The sequence below is a fragment of the Saccopteryx leptura genome, chromosome 7 (genome assembly GCF_036850995.1).
Source record: "Saccopteryx leptura isolate mSacLep1 chromosome 7, mSacLep1_pri_phased_curated, whole genome shotgun sequence".
NCBI classification, from domain to species: Eukaryota; Metazoa; Chordata; class Mammalia; order Chiroptera; family Emballonuridae; genus Saccopteryx; species Saccopteryx leptura.
In genome coordinates, this window is record NC_089509.1 from 27,986,323 (window position 1) to 28,004,940 (window position 18,618).

General features: G+C 42.2%; 1 protein-coding gene across 12 annotated transcripts in view; it reads right to left on the reverse strand.

The window, feature by feature from the left end:
- The window catches only part of GTDC1 (glycosyltransferase like domain containing 1), a 432,630-nt gene that overhangs the window by 104,759 nt on the left and 309,253 nt on the right, over positions 1 to 18,618 (reverse strand). The window lies entirely within an intron of this gene.

Consider the following 18,618-nt stretch of genomic DNA (forward strand, 5'->3'; position numbering starts at 1 on the left):
TTTCAAACTGATCCTGATAGAACATTTAATGGGGATTAAAATAAAAATTAAGGCAATGTGTATGGATTTTAAATTATTCCTAAAGGAGTATGAAGGAGCGTAAGATGGAGGAAGACAATTTATGTGACAGTAAACATGTGAAAGAACTTTTGTTTTCACCACTCTCTGTCAGAAAAATCATCTTTTCCCCTGGAGTTTCTGTGAAATTTAACTAATGAATAATACCAAGAGTTCTGACTTTGTCAAGGTTGGGTCAGAACCACATCTCCTGGCTTCCGGGCTAGAGAGCTTTCTACTATCACCACTCTGATAAACCCCTGAAAGAGTAAGAACAAGTTTGAGGTTTCCTCAAGAAAAACAATTGGCAAATGTATTTAATGAGAAACAGTCACAAATCAAACATGCCATTTGCTTATGGTCCCTGGGAGTATCGCCACGTCTGTGATGTTATCCTGTACAGTCATGCTCCTTTCCTGACTTCTGTCTGTGTCACTCCTAGTAAGTGGAGGTTTACAAGGACCAGAAAGACAAAGAGCAGTAGTAACTGCTGCACTATCCATTTCCAAGGCACTGACCACACTGGCCTTGGCTTTCTTAAACTTCTTTCAACTGACATTTATTTTTAAGGTGAGAGGAGGGGAGATAGTGAGGCAGACTCCTACATGTACCCCAACCAGGATCCACCCAGCAACCCCATCTGGGGCCAATGCTCGAATCAACTAAGCTACTTTTAGTGCCTGTGGCTGATGCGTTCCAATGGAGCTATCCTCAGTGCCTTGGGCCATATTTGAACCAATAGAGCCACTGGCTGTGGGAGGGAAAGAGGAAAAAAGGGGGAGGGGAAAAGAAGCAGATGATTGCTTCTCCTGTGTGCCCTAATTGGGAATCGAACTCTGGACGTCCATACTCCAAGCTGACACTCTGTCCACTAAGCCAATGGTCCCCAACCCCCGGGCCGCAGACCAGTACCGGTCCGTGGGCCATTTGGTACCGGTCTGCAGAGAAAGAATAAATAACTTACATTATTTCCATTTTATTTATATTTAAGTCTGAACGATGTTTTATTTTTTAAAAATGATCAGATTCCCTCTGTTACATCTGTCTAAGACTCACTCTTGATGCTTGTCTTGGTCACGTGATATGTTGCCGCTAAAATTAAACCCATAAATTAGCAAATTGAGTGAAAAACAAAATTCCATTGAAAGTTTTTTTGTGAAGTGGAAAAGGGCCAGTGAGGAGACAGAAGAAGAACCTATGACTTCAAAGAAAAAGAAGGCTTCATTTAACAGACAATACCAGGAGTCCTACTTGAAGTCTTGATTTATCGCAACTGGTGATTCTCACGCACCAAGGCCGCTCTGCATAATATGTGGCAACCTTAATATGTGGCTAAGTAATGAGGTAATGAAGCCTTCAAAACTGCTTCGCCACTTGGAGACCAAGCACCCTACTTTAAAAGACAAGCCTTCTGAGTATTTCGAAAGAAAAAAGCATGAACAAGAAGGACAGAAACAATTACTGGTGGTCACTACATCAATAAATGTGAGTGCACTGAAAGCATCATATTTGGTGGCTAATCGTATTGCTAAGGCTAAGAAGCCATTCACCATTGGTGAAGAATTGATCCTTTCAGCCACTAAAGACATTTGTCGTGAACTTCTAGGAGAGGCTATGGTTAAAAAGATAGCACAGATGCCTCTTTCAGCTACCACCATCACACGGCGCAATGAGGAAATAGCAGAAGACATTGAATCACAATTGTTGGAAAGGATTAATAAATCACCGTGGTACGCTCTCCAGGTTGACGAATCTACAGATATTGACAACAAGGCAATACTACTTGTTTACGTGCATTATCTTTATCAAGAAGATGTGCATGAGGATATGTTATGTGGACTATCATTGCCAACCAAAACCACAGCTGCAGAACTATTTAAATTGCTGGATGACTATGTATCAGGAAAACTGAAATGGTCTTTTTGTGTCTGCATATGCACAGATGGAGCTGCTGCCATGACCGGAAGGATGTCTGGTTTAACTACTCGGATTAAGGAGGTTGCACCTGAATGCGAGTCTATGCATTGTGTCATTCACAGGGAAATGCTGGCTAGCCGAAATATACCACCGGAACTTAACAGCATATTGAATGGTATTATTAAAGTTATTAACCACATCAAAGCACACGCCTTTCACTCGCTCCTGTTCGAGCAGCTTTGTGAGGAAATGAACACGGAGCACAGACACCTTCTCTTATACACAGAAATAAGATGGTTATCCTGAGGGAGGTCCCTGGCCAGAGTGTTTGAATTATGAGAGCCAGTGCAGAGATTTCTCTTAGAAAAAAAGTCACCACTAGCAACACATTTCAGTGACAAGGAATGGGTTGCAAAACTCGCTTACTTGTGCGACATATTTAACCTCCTCAGTGAACTCAATCGGTCACTTCAGGGGAAAGTGACAACTGTCTTCAAGTTGGCAGATAAAATAGCTGCATTTAAAGCCAAACTGGATTTGTGGGGATGACGCGTGAACAGGGTATATTTGACATGTTTCAAAATTCATGGGAATTTTGGAAGAGACTGAGCCCAAGCCTTCATTGTCCCAGCTGGTGCACTGTCACCTGTATTTGCTTTTAAAAGAGTTTGAACGCTACTTCCCAACCACAAAAGACCCACGAATTGCCAAGGAATGGATCGCGAACCATCTTTCAACCAACCAAGTGAATCCAGCGTGTCTAAAGAGGATCAACTACTGGAGATCGCAAATGATGGCGGCCTTAAAAATATGTTCGAGACTACAACTCTGCTGGTGTTCTGGATTAAAGTCACGGCAGAATACCCCGAGATCACCACAAAAGCACTAAAAACCCTGATGCCATTTCCAACATCCTATTTGTGTGAAGCGGGATTTTCTGCAGTGACAGCAACCAAAACAAAATTACGGAATAGACTGGACATAAATGACACACTTTGGGTGTCATTGTCTCCCATTACCCCTAGATGGACCATCTTGTTGCAGAGAAACAAGCTCAGGGCTCCCACTGATTTAGCGTTATGGTTGTTGAGAGATAGGCTACTATCTCACATTCTATATATACATTATAATAAATAATCCTTAACTTACAATATTCATAACAATGGTAAATTGTATTTTTCATGCACTAAATTATATTTGTTTTTGTGTTGTATCTTATTTTTAAGGCATGTTTAAACGTTACCATAGTGACTGGAAAGTGTTTGGAGGCAGAGAGGATGCACTTATGTTACGTTGTTGGTGTGATGTTAAGAGGACGCTTCTAATAAAGTTGCATATGAGTACACAGTGAATTCATGTTTATTTTTATTGTCGTAGCTTCATGATTGGTAGCGAGCCTGAACCTATCATATTACATATTGATGTCAGACATGAAACGTCAGAATAACAAATTTAAATACAGCCTGAATAATGAGGACATGCTCATTCCTCCTTTAACTTAGCCCAATAAATATTGTAAGTTCGACAATTATATTTAAAAATATCACAGTTTTTACGCCGGTCGCATAATTTCATTTTGTGCATTTATCCATCCTACCCTAAAGGCCAGTCCGTGAAAATATTTTCTGACATTAAACCGGTCCGTGGCCCAAAAAAGGTTGGGGACTACTGCACTAAGCCACTGGCCAGGGCCAATATTTTTTTTTAAAGGTGACCCATTGGGTTGAAGGCTTAAAAACCTGTACAATGGAAACCACTTGATGAAATACCACAGTGAAGCTACCTGTATGCGCCTGGAAAGCAATGGCTGACATGATGAGAACTAGCCTGCTGTAAGACACATGTGCTATTCCATCAGAGTGATAAAGATGGGGGTGTGCATTCTCAACTTCTGACAGCAAAGCATCAGGAAGGTAGTATGTCTCCTTTGCTTGCACAGACTTTATTTTTCTTTCAATATTCCAAAAAAGAAGGGACTAAAAGTTGATGTTTTGAATACTTTCAAATTACTTTTAACATTTAAAGCAGAAAATGCCCAGTATTCAATTTTAATTCTATAGGCTTGTGTGTGCAAGTATAAATGCACATGAGTGTGTCAGAAGTGGTGACCACTCTTAGATACAACTCCCCATGGCTATTGTTTTAACGAAACTATGCCCTCATAATTGTTTTATTGTATTATCACTTATTTCTCCTTAAGTTAACTTGTACTTGGCATTGTTCATTTACTTCATAAGACTTATGTCACCTTCTGAAATATGAAAACAATGTCTGAAATGGTTTTTCCCTGTCTGCCCTATTTGAAGGTCTAGAACTTTGAGCTTGTTTTTTTTTAAGGACACTCTTCTCTTGTGTACTCTGTACATGAAAAGCTTCTATGCTAGTGAGCTATATATATTATTAAGACCCTAAAATTTCATGGCCGTAAAGATAAGAGGATCCTGCAGTAAGGTGTCAGAAAATGCAGTAACTTGAATGAAAGAAAAGAAACAGCAAGAAAGACAGAATGGAGTAAAATAAGAGTTTATGAGGAAAGAAGCTTAAGTAGGTGAAAATCTAGAATCTAAGGGTGGAGGACTGAAATGGGAGACTTCAAAGAAGGACTCAGTGTTCAGATGATGGGAAGGACTCAAATCCAAATACTGACACACCTGTTAGTGATGCAAAGCTCCTTATCTAACACACAAAAAATGCAGGGTGTGATGCTTTGACAGTGAGGTGGACTGATTACCATTATTTCTCACTTTGCTGAGAGGGGTCCACTGAAACGGCTAGCCCTCGCCAAAATGCACTCCAATTACATTGCCATCATTGACAATATCTGATTCTAGTTTTGGTCTTCAGAGGTCGTCACATCCTTGTCATTCATTCGTTTGTTCATTATTCACTCTGTCTTTAAGGAAGACTGTGCTAGACACTGTCACTGCCCAGGACATGTCCCCAGTCTCACATACTGAATATACTAATGCCAAATTCTGGTGTTGAGGCATTCTGGTGTTAATCAGAAGTTGAGTTCAAGAGAAGCTCAGTGTAGTGACCAACCTGAATGACATCTTAGGTCACAATAAAGCTGATGGTCTTCAGTGGTTTCTATGCTCTTTGGGAAGATTTCCCAAAATAACTTAAGAAATCAAAACAGCACTGAAACAAGTGTAGTTCTGTAAGAGCATCATTTGAAGAATCATACTCAACTGAATAAATAATTCATCTGAACAGAAAAATACTGAGTTGATACCTGCCAGATTCTCCCAGGGTGAAGCTCTAGAAAGCACTACCATTGCTATTAGGAACTTAGATCCTAATAGAAAATAGTGACAGTTCACCATAATATAAAACAGACTAAGCACCACGTCTGTGCCTACTATTAGCAAATCTCATTAGTATTTTGTACTCAGCACTGTTCTGTGGGTAACAGTGATAAACAAAACCTGGCCCCTGACTTCAAGGAGCTCACAGTTAGTGGAGTGAACAAGGAAGTGAAAAGGACAATTCCAGTGCTGTGTGGTGAGGGTTAGGGACCCGCAGCACTGCAGGGGGAACATAGCCAGTTTAGATAAGTGACAGTCAGCCCTGGGGGGGGTGCGTTTCATGGAGATGACAGACTACCTGAAGGGGCAGGGCAGGGAGGGGGGAGTGCGTGGAGCAGCCTGCTTGGGAACCTGGTTCGGCAGGGCAGAACTGCCCTCTTCCTGTGTGCGTATGGGGAGGTGGGGGGGGGGCACGGAAAAGAAGAGAGACTGAAGAGATCATCACAGGACCCCACAGGCCCTGCTGCGGACTTAGGCCTTTGTGGAGATGGCTAGAACACTACAGACAGTCTCTGTGGGAGTTCTAAGAAGACAACTTTTGGTTGGTATGTTTTCCCCAGGGAAACTTTCAACTTCTGGAAGGGTACCTCTTTCATTGGTGGTCAGTGAGAGGAGCATAGTTCCCATTGAAATATTGGTCAGTTTGTTGATTTAAATTTACTTGTTCTTTATTTTAAATATTGTATTTGTTCCCGTTTTGTTTTTTTACTTTAAAATAAGATATGTGCAGTGTGCATAGGAATTTGTTCATAGTTTTTTTTATAGTCCGGCCCTCCAATGGTCTGAGGGACAGTGAACTGGCCCCCTGTGTAAAAAGTTTGGGGACCCCTGGCCTTAATGGTAGATGTGTGAGAAGCTTAAATGTTATTCCCTTGGCAATTAAGAAAGAGCTTGTACTGGGATGAATAGAAAACATGTAGTGGCACTAACTATAGGGAAAAACCCCAGAAACAAACAATGATGGCAAAAGCAAAGACAGAAAAAGGAGGAAGAGCTGGTCTTAGGCCAAGAAGAGCTCAGTTCTGGTCTCATCTCATAGATTCATCATTCCACCTCCTAAGATCATAGTAATGAAGAGGAACTTTAACTTAGTGTCTTCTTTGTGTGTTTTGTGTGGCCTGCTAGTTTGCATAAAAAGCCACCTGTCCCCTAAGAGTATTATTTAAAACGCCAAAGGGTGCCTGACCAGGTGGTGGCACAGTGGATAGAGCGTCACACTGGGATGTGGAGGACCCAGGTTCAAAATCCCAAGGTCACAAGCTTAAGTGCGGGCTCATCTGGCTTGAGCGAAGACTCACCAGCTAGAGCCCAAGGTCGCTGGCTTGAGCAAGGGGTCACTCACTCTGCTGTAGCCCCCCCCCCCCCCCATCAAGGCACATATGAGAAAGCAATCACTGAACAACTAAGGAACTGCAATGGAGAACTGATGCTTCTCATCTGTCTCCTTTCCCGTCTGTCTGACCCTATCTGTCCCTCCCTCTGACTCTTTCTCTGTCAAAAACAAAAAACAAATAAACAAACAAACAAAATGCCAAAGGGTTCCATAAAGACCTTATAACAGCTAATATGGGTTAAGGAGTTCCCAGGCCCAGTCAAGCCTTTTTAGGTCACCCGCACAAAGCCTCCGTGCCCCGCCCCACCCTTTTCTCCTTGATGAGAAATATCTGAACATCTGAACATCACATTCTTCATTTTTGACATGACTACAGTTTGAAGTGGTTAGTTTCTATATTGATTAGAGTCTAAAGTATATAAATATGTACGTATGTAAATATATATGTAAGTTCAGGTAGAAGGTGACAAAGATTTCCATTAGAATATATACAATAAACAGGTCCTTTTAAAAAGTAGCCTAGCTCTGGCAGCAAGGTGAAGCTCTATGCCAGTACCTTTTCACTGTTACTTTTTAGCTAACTGTCAAACAGTCCTAAGTCATCTACTTTGTTACCAGTTAACAGAGAAGCAAGTCATCTGAGAGAGGCTGCTTAAAATTAATTGAACCTGCCTTGACTTTTGTGGATGGTGTAAAGCCACATTCATACTGCAATATCTGGAATTACATTGCTTTAGGGAAAAGGACAATGGCTCTGAAAACCTTTGAGTGTACACTACCTGTCAAATCCGTGAAGTGAGCCCCGGCATCATATCAGTTTTGTTAAAGCAGTGATATTTGCTAAATTATAGCAGGAGACAGGTTCCCCCTCCCCTTTTCTTTTGGCTACTTAGATCAAAAGAAAGGTGTAGGCTTTATTTTTAATCCCATTACTTCACATGAGCCCAGACAGAACATCAAAGACAAGGTATGCAGGTTTAACCATTAGCACCAACATAATCTCAAGTTGAAAATCTCTTCCAGATAGCTACCTCACTTTGAAATGGACCACGTTTGTGTTGTTCAAAGTCAGTATTATTCTCTGCTGTGTTTTAATTTTCACTGTGCTTAAAAAGAAAAACATCCCAGGTTTGTGATTTTGCCCTACAGCATTGAGCATTAGTTTGTAGGGCAGTCTGATACTATTAGAATAAAGTTCACACACACTTTTCCATTCGGCTCAGCCATCCATCTCAATTTCATGAAAGGGAGGAAAGTGAATCAAATGCAGTTGCAAATCGTATTTGAGGAGGGCAATGCTTCTCCACATCTGAAGTCTATTGAAAGCTCATGAGTAAGAACTTGGGAAACAAATCCTTTCTGTTCAAAAGATGTGTCAGTGGAGAAATTCTCAGAAAATAGCACACAATTCATCAGAAATCACACATTTCTTTTCCAAGCCAGACAATAAAAGAAAGTTGCAGTTTTGAATTCTTTCCAAGGGGAACTAAATATAAATATGTAAAATAATTGATAAAGATTTTGTATTAGAAAATGTACCACAGCAGTGGAGAGATAAAAAATATATGACAACTAGGATAGCCTGGGCACCACCCATCAGATTGTATAAGGGCCAAGGAACTAGTACACATGAAGCCTTAGCTTCGAAAATGTCCACAGTTCTTAGATGAAACAAAGCTGGTTTTGTCAAGTGTGGTGGTTAACTTGAGATTTCCCAGTAAAGTCATTATGATCACCCACCAGCAAGAACATGTATTCACCAAGTTTCTAGAGGTTGCAGTATACTAACTACCACTAGTCTCTGAAACAGAAAGAAGTAGGTATGCACGAGATAGTATCTATGCCTTCAGTCATTCCTCCATGGGGGAGAGATTGTGGTGTCTATCTACGTACATAAAATACACAAATCACAAAATAACCTATGCTTAGAGGGGCCACAAATGTCGGAGAAATTCTGAAGAGGAAGTGCTAGCTCAGGACCAGGAAAAAATGGACTTAGAGCACAGAGAAGAAAGAAGTTTTAGACTTAAAAAAAGTATGGTCTGCCTGACCTGTGGCAGTGTGATGCATAAAGCAGTGACTTGGAACGCTGAGGTCACTGGTTCTAAGCCCCAGGCTTGCCCAGTCAAGGCACATATGAGAAGCTACTACGGTAAGTGGATGCTTCCCACTCCTCCCCCTTCTCTCTTTCTCTCTTCCTCTCTCTCCTCTCTCTAAAACAAACAAACAAAAAACAAAAAACAAAAAACAAAAAAAAGAAAGAAAGAAAGTATGGTTTGGTCTCAGATAGAATTGATAAAAGAAGGTGGCACTTCAGAAAAAATAGAAGATTAACTGAATGCCTACTACCAGAAGAGAGAGGGAAAGAGAGAGATATTATTCTCAGTTCAGCACTTGTCTTTTATTCTTATTTTACCAACAAGGCAACCAAGGCTCAGATTGATTAAATAACTTAAGTACCTGGATCTATTAAATGGTATATACATGATTTGGATTCAATGCTAGTCCATCTAAAGTTCATGCACCCCCCACAATACCAAGGCACATCAACTAAAAGGTAGGATGCTAGGAGCAAAGTGCAAAGGGAAAAAGAAATGCGGGTGATGTAATTGGAGAAGCAGGAGAGTACCCAGCGAGCTCACAGCGGGGAGTGAGTGACCAGGCAGGCAGGAATGAACGCATGGCTTTCAGTGGCAGCCTCAGGATTCTGGCTTTCATTTGTAGGTAGTGGTAACTAAAGATTTTAATGTAATAGGGTGATAGTGGGTGATGGTTTAGGAAGGTTAGTTTATCCAAAGTACCTAGCAAAGATCAGGAAGGTTAATTTATCCAGAGTATAAAGGGGAAGAAGTTAAAGCTAGAAGCAGAGAAAAATACAGCAGACTGTTAACATTGGGATCCAAGATGGTGATGGATTAGGTAGACAGCTGTTCCACTTGCCTCTCCTAGTACCAAACTGGAATTATAATTAAATTTAAGAAACTATCATCCTAAAAAACCAACTTTAAACTAAACAAAGAGGAGTCCATACAAGGATCACAGAAGAAGCCGCATAAAGACTGGTAGGAAGGGCAGAAATGCAAAAAGGGCTGCCCTGCTCCTAGGAGCGAGTGGCAGAGGGTCCGGAGGGACTCTCACTGTGGGGCTCTTTGCTCTGAGAGGTGTGAGTCCTCAGCCTCAGCCTCAGGCCAGGGGCCCCAGCCTAGAGCCGCACAGCTTACAGAAGGGGTCCATACTGCATCTGACGGTGAAAAGAGCTGAGGGTTCTGTCTGCAAGAAAGAGACAGGAGCTCTCAAAAGACTCAGGTACCCTCTCAAAGGGTCAATGCAGAAAATCTTGTTCACAGCAACTTACTCTGGGCTCCAGTGGAGGGAGGGCTGAGAGGACTAGAGTAATACGAGGAGAGTATGAAATTGGTGGCCTGGGGAGAGACATAATGGGGGACAGACATCAGAACCCCTGTGGTAAATCTTTCTCCAATACCACAGTTGCCGTCTTTCTTGGGTGGAGTAATCCCCTCTGTGCACCATCAACTTCGGGGAAAGCAACCGCTCCACCTTCAGGAATCTCTCTTGCCCCCCCCCCCCCCCCCCGCCCCAGGAGATAGGGCCCTGCTGAGAAGTAAATAGCCTTGGCCAGGAAATAGGAGGCTGAAAAGACTTAGGGGGTGACAGTGACTGAGTTGTCTGGCTTTGAGGCTGGAGCTGTCCCCTGACTTTACTGAGAATGTGACTAGTGCTTCTGCCCACAGGAGGTTTAGTAGAAACTGTCTGGACAGTGGGAAGATCAAATCTCTGGGTTTAAATGGCCACAACCCCCAGACTCCTAGTGGCCATACCATACTGAGGTCTGTGAAAAAACTCAGGACAGACCAACACCTAGGACCCTGGGGTGGGTACCACACCCACAATCCTTCCTGATGGCTGCTTAGTTCCAAGTAGCCAGCAAATAGAACAACTGGAGGTGAATCTCAGGGAACTTTGGGCATCTTGCTGACTCGCCCCCAGGCACAGTGCTGGTAAAAGCCAGCCTAGGCACACAGCTTGATCCCTCAATATGCAACTAAACCCAGCAGAAGCAGCCACAAACTCTGGATTGCTTATAGCTCCAAAAAGGTTGCTGAGGGCCAGTCACGGGCAGTGTCTTACACTGGTCTGCACCAGCTTCCCTCCAAAGAGGCCAGAACCAACACATTCCGTGGCCAGCTACAGACAACACCAGAGAAAGACCCAATGAGCATTACTAGCAGCATATCCAAAGGGAGAGCTCGGCAGGCACCACACCCAGCTGCTTGCACGCACTGGACATGGTACACTGTCATAGTCAGCTCAAGTCCTGAATACCCTTCCTCACTGGCTAAATTGCACAGAAAGAAAGGAGAGAAGCTTAGAGCTCAGACATTTAAAGTGTGAGTTCCTTGGAGCCTATTTTTGGGACTGGTCAAGGGTTCAGCCACCTTCTGGGTGAAGGGTCACAATCAGCCCCAGGGTAAGATTCTCATTCGTCTTCCCTGAGACCAAGGGCACCCCCGCTGGAAGAACTTCTCTAGAGGGGCAGTTGGCCATACCCAACCTGAACCTGCTGCTCACCTCTCTGGAGAGAAATAAAGTTGGAGCATCCAACAGTGGTTGAGGGATTAGGCTCTGGAATAGGGGCCACTTTTGCTGTACTGAACTCCTAACCAAAACATCTCCCAATTATGGGGTCCCACTAATGTTGTCCTCCAGACCTCAGCTGCCCTAACACACCAAGCTTGCAACCTGTGGAGGAGGTGGTGGAGTGAGGCCAGTCTGAGCCCACTTTATAGTCTTTCTACAGAAGACTCTATGGGAAGACCAAGCAGCTGCCTAGAGGAGGTGGAGCAGCTAAAATGAAGGCAAATCTTAAGGAGCTTGGGCCCTTTTACAGAGTGGAGCTGCTGTCAGCTCTAAGCAGGAGAAAGTCAATAATTATACATATAAGTTGGCACCTCCCACATACACCCAGGCACAGAAAATGCAGGCACAAACAGTGAACAGAGTGTTAATTACAGACAGGTAGCCCACAGTGGGTTACAAACAATGTCTGATATCAACCCATACCCAAATCCCCCCAAGAGGACCCAGAACCGACACAACCAGTAGTGGGTTGCAGACCACAGCAATGTTAAACTTAAAAAGCAACACAAGGGGCACGCCTGAAGGAAGAGTCCAGCAGGCACTAGACCCTGTGGAGAATAAATATACCCTAGAGACAAAATCCGCATCACAGGGGCTCCTGAAGTAGAAGAGAATAAACAAGGGATAGAGAATTTGTTTGAATACATCATAGCTGAAAATTTCCCTCTTCTGATGAAGGAAATAGTCACACAAGTTCAAGAAGCACAGAGAGTCCCATTAAAGATGAATCCAAAGAACAGGAACAAGAGAGGGGTATCCCCTTTCACCACTCTTATTCAAAATAGTACTGAAGTCCTAGCCAAAGCAACCAGATAAGAAAAGGAAATAAAAGGCATCCAAATTGGAAAAGAAGATGTAAAACTATCATTATTTGCTGAGGTCATGATACTGTACAAAGAGAACCCTAAAGTTTCCACCAAAAAACTAGTAGACCTGATAAATGAATTCAGCAAATTGGCAGGGTATAAAATTTATATTAAAAAATCAGTAGTTTTTTTTATACACCAATAATAAACTATCAGAAAGAGAAATTAAGAAGAACAATCCCACTTACTATAGCAACAACAAAAATTAAAGTACCTAGGAATATATTTAACCAAGGAGGTAAAAGACTTATACTCGGAAAATTATAAGACATTGAAAAAATAAATCAAGGAAGATACAAGCAAGTGGAAGCATATACCATGTTCATAAATAGGAAGAATTAACATCATTAAAATATCCATATTAACCAAAGCAACCTACAGATTCAAAGCAGTTCCTATTAAAATATCCATGGCATACTTCACAGATCAGAATATTCTAAAAATTTACACAGAACCAAAATAGAACCCAAATAGCCTCAGAAGTCTTAAAAATGAAGAACAAAGTAGGAGGTAACACACTTCCTAATATCAAGTTATACTACAAGGCCATTGTATTCAAAACAGCCTAGTACTGGCATAAGGACAGGCATATAGATCAATGGAACAGAACAGAGAACCCAGAAATAAACCCACACTTTTGTGTTCAATTAATATTTGACAAAGGAGGCAAGTGTATATAATGGAGTAAAGACAGTTTCTTTAATAAATGGTGTTGGAAAAATAGGACAGGTACACGCAAAAAAATGAAACTAGACTACCAATTTACACAACTCAAAAAAATAAAAAATGGATAAAAGACTTAAATGTAAGTTGTAAAACTGTAAAAATCCTAGAAGAAAACATAGGTAGTAGCCTCTCAGACATCTCTTAAAGTAATATTTTTGCCAATATATTTCCTCAGGCAAGGGAAATAAAGGACAAAAATAAACAAATGGGACTATATCAAACTAAAAAGCTTTTGCATAGCTAAAGACACCTTTAACAAAATAAACAGACAACCCACTCTATGTGAGAACATATTCACCAATATGTCTGCTAAAAGGTTAATAACCAAAATTTATAAAGAACTTATAAAACTCAACACTAGGAAGGTAAACAATCCAATTAAAAAATGGGCAAAGGACCTGAAAAGACACTTCTCCAAGAAGGACATACAGATGGCCAATAGGCAGATGAAAAAATGCTCAACATCACTAATTATTAGAGAAATGCAAATGAAAACCACAATAAGATGTCACCTCACACCTGTCAGAATGGCGCTCATTAACAAATCAACAAACAAGTGCTGGTTGAGGATGTGGAGAAAAGGGAACCCTCATGCATTGCTGGTGGAAATGCAGACTCAAGTAGAAAATAATATGGCATTTCCTCAAAAAATTAAAAATGGATCTGCCTTATGACCCAACTATCCCACTTCTAGTAATATATCCTAAGAATCCTAAAATACTAATTCAAGAAAAGATATGCACCCCCATGTTCATTGCAGTGTTGCTTGCCATAACCAAGATCTGAAAACAGCTGTGTCCATGAGTGAACGAGTGGATAAAAAAGCTTGGTGCATGTAAACAGTAAAATACTATGAGGCTATAAAAAAGCAGGAAAGCTTACCTTTTGCAACAACATGGATAGACCTGGAGATTATTATGTTAATTAAGTGAAATAATCCAGGCAGGGAAAGACAATTGCCATATGATCTCACTTATATGTGGAATGTAATGAACACAACCAACTAAGGAACAAAATAGAAACAGGGGCAGGGTCACAGGGAACAGATGGACAGCTGTCAGAGGGAAGAGGGGACAGGATCAAAGAAGGTGAAGGCATTAGCCAAATTATATATATATATATAACACATACATACAGACAGCAGGGTAGCAACAGCCAGAGGGAAAGAGAAGATGATGGTAGGGGAGGGTACAAAGGGGGAAAACTGGGGGTGGGAAGAGAGTTTGCCTGGGGCATGTGGGCACAATGTGGGGTATCAGTGTGTTATATTGAGCGCTATACTTGAAACTATGTGAACACAATAAATTAAAAACAAAAATTTTAAAAAGACAATATCCTCATCACAAGAAAAAAAAAGAACTGTTACACTACTCAGGCTTTATTATGGTAGTTTCATCAAGAACTGAAGAGAGAGCCAAATGTGAGATACACTTTCTAACCAGTAATGATACAAAGTCCCTGTGTATTTTACAATTTTGGAGTCACCAAGTTTGAGGCTGATACGAACTACTCTAGACTTAAGTTCCCGTGGAACAGCTAAAGGAGTCTGAGGTCTCCCCAACAGAAACGGAGGGCTGTCCTCTGCAGTGACCTATGCAGAAGCATAACCAAGCTCTAGGGCCAGGCTCTCCACATGGACTCAAATGAATAGGTGACTTACTAACACTATCAAATCAAAACAGTTAAGAGCCAGGACTCATGGATTTGATACTGAAAAATGAGCAATGATGTTAACATTATTAGGTCAAAAGACTATATTTATTTTACTGATATGTGGCAGTTTCATATTTGGACATAATGAAATATTAGCTAAATAAGAAATGGCAAAATTTAATATATCAAGGATTTTAGGTTTTGTTTTTCATTATTTTTATTAACTGAAGATAGATATGATCCACTATTGTATCAAAAGTCTATTACCGGCCCTGGCCGGTTGGCTCAGTGGTAGAGCGTTGGCCTGGCATGCAGAAGTCCCGGGTTCGATTCCCGGCCAGGGCACACAGGAGAAGCACCCATCTGCTTCTCCACCCCTCTCCCTCTCCTTCCCCTCTGTCTCTCTCTTCCCCTTCCGCAGCCGAGGCTCCATTGGAGCAAAGATGGCCCAGGCGTTGGGGATGGCTCCTTGGCCTCTGCCCCAGGCACTAAAGTGGCTCTGGTCTCAACAGAGCGACGCCCTGGAGGGGCAGAGCATCGCCCCCTGGTGGGCGTGCCGGATGAATCCCGGTCGGGCGCATGTGGGAGTCTGTCTGACTGTCTCTCCTCGTTTCCAGCTTCAGAAAAAAAAAAAAAAGTCTATTACCACACTTGCAGCAGAATTAGATAAAACTTAAAACCGTTTTTTCTAAATATATGTTTAGACTACATAATATGGCACAGCATACATTAAGAAGAAAAGTCAACTGAAAGAACTTTAATAATTCTTCAACTTTGAGGTAGGTAGCTTGATTCTTTTTAAAACTTGAGAATATGACATAATACAGTAAAGCAAGCAGAAAGGGCTAAAGAAAAAAATGGTTTTTTTTTCTTAGAAAACTGCCCAATTTACTTTCATTAAATATTACTGGAAAATAGTCAAATCTTAGGGTCATCCACCATAATTAGAGAAAGAGAGAGGGGAAGAGGGAGAGGGAGAGAGAGAGAGAACTGCTATATAGTCATTTTCTTTTGAGGAATCTGATTCTCCTTTTGAAAATGTCCATTCTATCTGCCATGTAGTGTCTGTCTTGTCAGCCTGTCTGTCTTGTCTCTCTGAGCAGGTTTACTCACAGAAGGAACCACTCTTTAGAGCATACATCTCAAATACAAACCTTTAGAAAAAGAGTTATTCAAAAACAGGACTGTTATGAGTGACCTGACAAAAGAGATCAAAACTGAAAGCCCTACCCAAAGGCAGTCAATCAGGAGAGTGCAGAGGGTCGGAATAAAGGCAAAGGCAATACTCATGCAAAATCTGTACACAGGAGACAAGATGGCGATGAAGTAGGCGCACATACCAACATCCACCTCCCAGAACCAATGTGGATTACAAACTAATTTTAAGAACCATTACCTGGAAAAACCAACTTTGGACTAAACTAAGAGGACTCTTCAACCAAGGAACACTGAAGAAGCCACACCGAGACTGGTAGGAAAAGCGGAAACGTGAGAGGGCTACCCAGCTCCCCGGAGCGAACGGCAGCCGGGAGAGACTCGAGTGGTGGGAAGTGAGTTTAACAGAGAGGGGAGGGTCCTGAGCCCCAGGGACAAAGCCCCAGCCTGCAGCCCCACAGCCTAGAAGAGGCATATGGATAATATTTAGCTGGAAACAAGACAGGATACTGTTTGTGAGAAAGAGACTGATTTCTCAGACCCAGGATTCCTCTTAAAGGGACTGCACAGAAAACCTCTCTCAAAACCACTCACCCAGGGCTCCGGGGGATGGTGAGAGAGGAGAGGACCAGAGTAGCAGGAAGAGAGTATAATCTAGGAGGCACAGACAGAAATATTTTGAGAGACAGCCACTCTAACCTCTGGGATGAGTCCCTCCCCAAATCTGAAGTGAATATTCCCCCTAGAAACAGCAACACCAGCAAAGGGAAGCAAAACACCAGCCAAACAAGCTCTCCCGCAGCACAGAGAGCAGAGTCGCTTAGAAGGAGGGAGCTTTCGGGACTACAGTAGTGAGTCTTAGGGTCTGAGCTGCAGCACCCCCACCCAGGCGGCTGAGGGCTCGCTTGGAGGGCGGGCGGCAGCAGGATGCAGAAGCGTGGTTCTGTCAGCAAGGGCGGAAGCCGGCTGGCTGGCCATCACTGAGGCCCAGGTGTGAGCTCAGACTTACCCGGCTGGGGAGGAGAGGATGTGCAAAAGCGGTCAAGCCCAGCTGTGGGCAGCCTGCAATCCAGCCTGTGGGAGAAGGGCGGGAACCCCGGAAAGGGAGGAGACCAGCCCTTGAGCAAGGACGCAGGAGCACTGCCTTGCCCCGCCCGTGGAACCGAGGCTTGTGGCTTGACTTGGGAGCCAGCTTCTCTGATGGGGGTGGAGCCAAAAGCCCAGAACAGGCAGAGACCCGCTACTGAGCTTGGGCACGCAGTCCGGAACCAAGGCTTGCAGCTGTGACATGAGTGGGCTCCTCCTGAAAGGGCAGAGCGAAAGCCCGGAATCAAGCAGAGACCCACAGCTGAGCAAAGGTGCTAACCCCTGCCCTCAGGGTCGAGCACAACGCCACCCGCAGGGGAAGGGCAAAGGCCAAAGCCACAGAGGCTTGTACACCCAAGCATGTGATCACAGCCACTCCCGTAAAGGAGAGGTAGAAACCACAGCAACAGCCCCAGTGGGCAAGCACCAGAAACACCCATACCTAAATGCCCTAGGCAGCAACAGCAGAGGGGGTGGTGGGCCTGCAGACAGACCACACCTAGGGAACACAGAGGCCACACCCAGTGGACTCCAGTGGCCAAAACCTTCTTTTATACAGACAAAATGAGAAGGCAGAGAAATGTAACACAAATTAATCAAGAGAAATCCCTAGAAAAGGACCTTAATGAGTCAGATATAACTAAATTACCATATGCAGAGTTTAAAATAACAATTGTTAGGATGCTCAAAGATATTAGAACAACAGTAGATGGTCATTATGAACACCTAAATAAAGACATAGCAAATATAAAAAAGGACACTGAAATAATAAAACAGAATCAGTCACAAATGACAAATATAATATCAGAAATGAAGAATACAATGGAAGGAATTAAAAGCAGGATGGATGAAGCTGAGAATCGAATCAGCAAGTTAGAGGAAAAGATAAATGAAGGCACAGAAGCATAGTAGAAAAAAGAAAACGGACTCAAAAAGTCTGAGGAAACGCTAAGAAAGCTCTGTGACAACATAAAGAGAAATAACATCCGCATCATAGGGGTTCCTGAAGACGAGAAAGAACAAGTGATAGAGACTTTGTTCAAACATATCACAGCTGAAAACTTCCCTTAGTTAAGGAAGGAAAACATCTCATAAGTTCAAAAAGCACAGAGAATTCAATTAAAGAGAAACCCAAAGAAATCTACACCAAGACACATCATAATTAAAATACCAAAGCTCAGTGATAAAAAGAAAATATTAAAACCTGCTAGAGAAAAAAGGCTATCACCTACAAAGAAGCCACCATAAGGATGACTTCCGACTTCTCAACAGAAACACTTGAGGCCAGAAGGGAATGGCAAGAAATATTCAAAGTAATGCAGAACAAGAGCCTACAACCAAGACTACTTTATCCAGCAAGGCTATCGTTTAAAATTGAAGGAGAAATAAAAAGCTTTCCAGACAAAAAAAAAGAACTCAAGGAATTCACTAAAACCAAACCAATGCTGCAAGAAATGATAAGGGGCCTGTTGTAAACAGATCAAAGGAGAAAAAGAATACAGCAAAGGAGGAATACAGTATTAAAGAATAAAATAGCAATAAACAACTACATATCAATAATAACCTTAAATGTAAATGGATTAAATGATCCGATCAAAAGACATAGGGTAGCTGCATGGATAAGAAAACAGGACCCATACATGTGCTGTCTACAAGAGACACACCTTAAAACAAAAGATGCACATAGACTGAAGATAAAAGGATGGAAAAAATATTTCATACAAATGGAAATGAAAAAAAAGCTGGGATAGCAATACTTATATTAGACAAAATGGACTTTAAAACAAAGGCTATAGTAAGAGATAAAGAAGGTCACTACATAATGATAAAGAGAGCAATCCAACAGGAAGATATAACT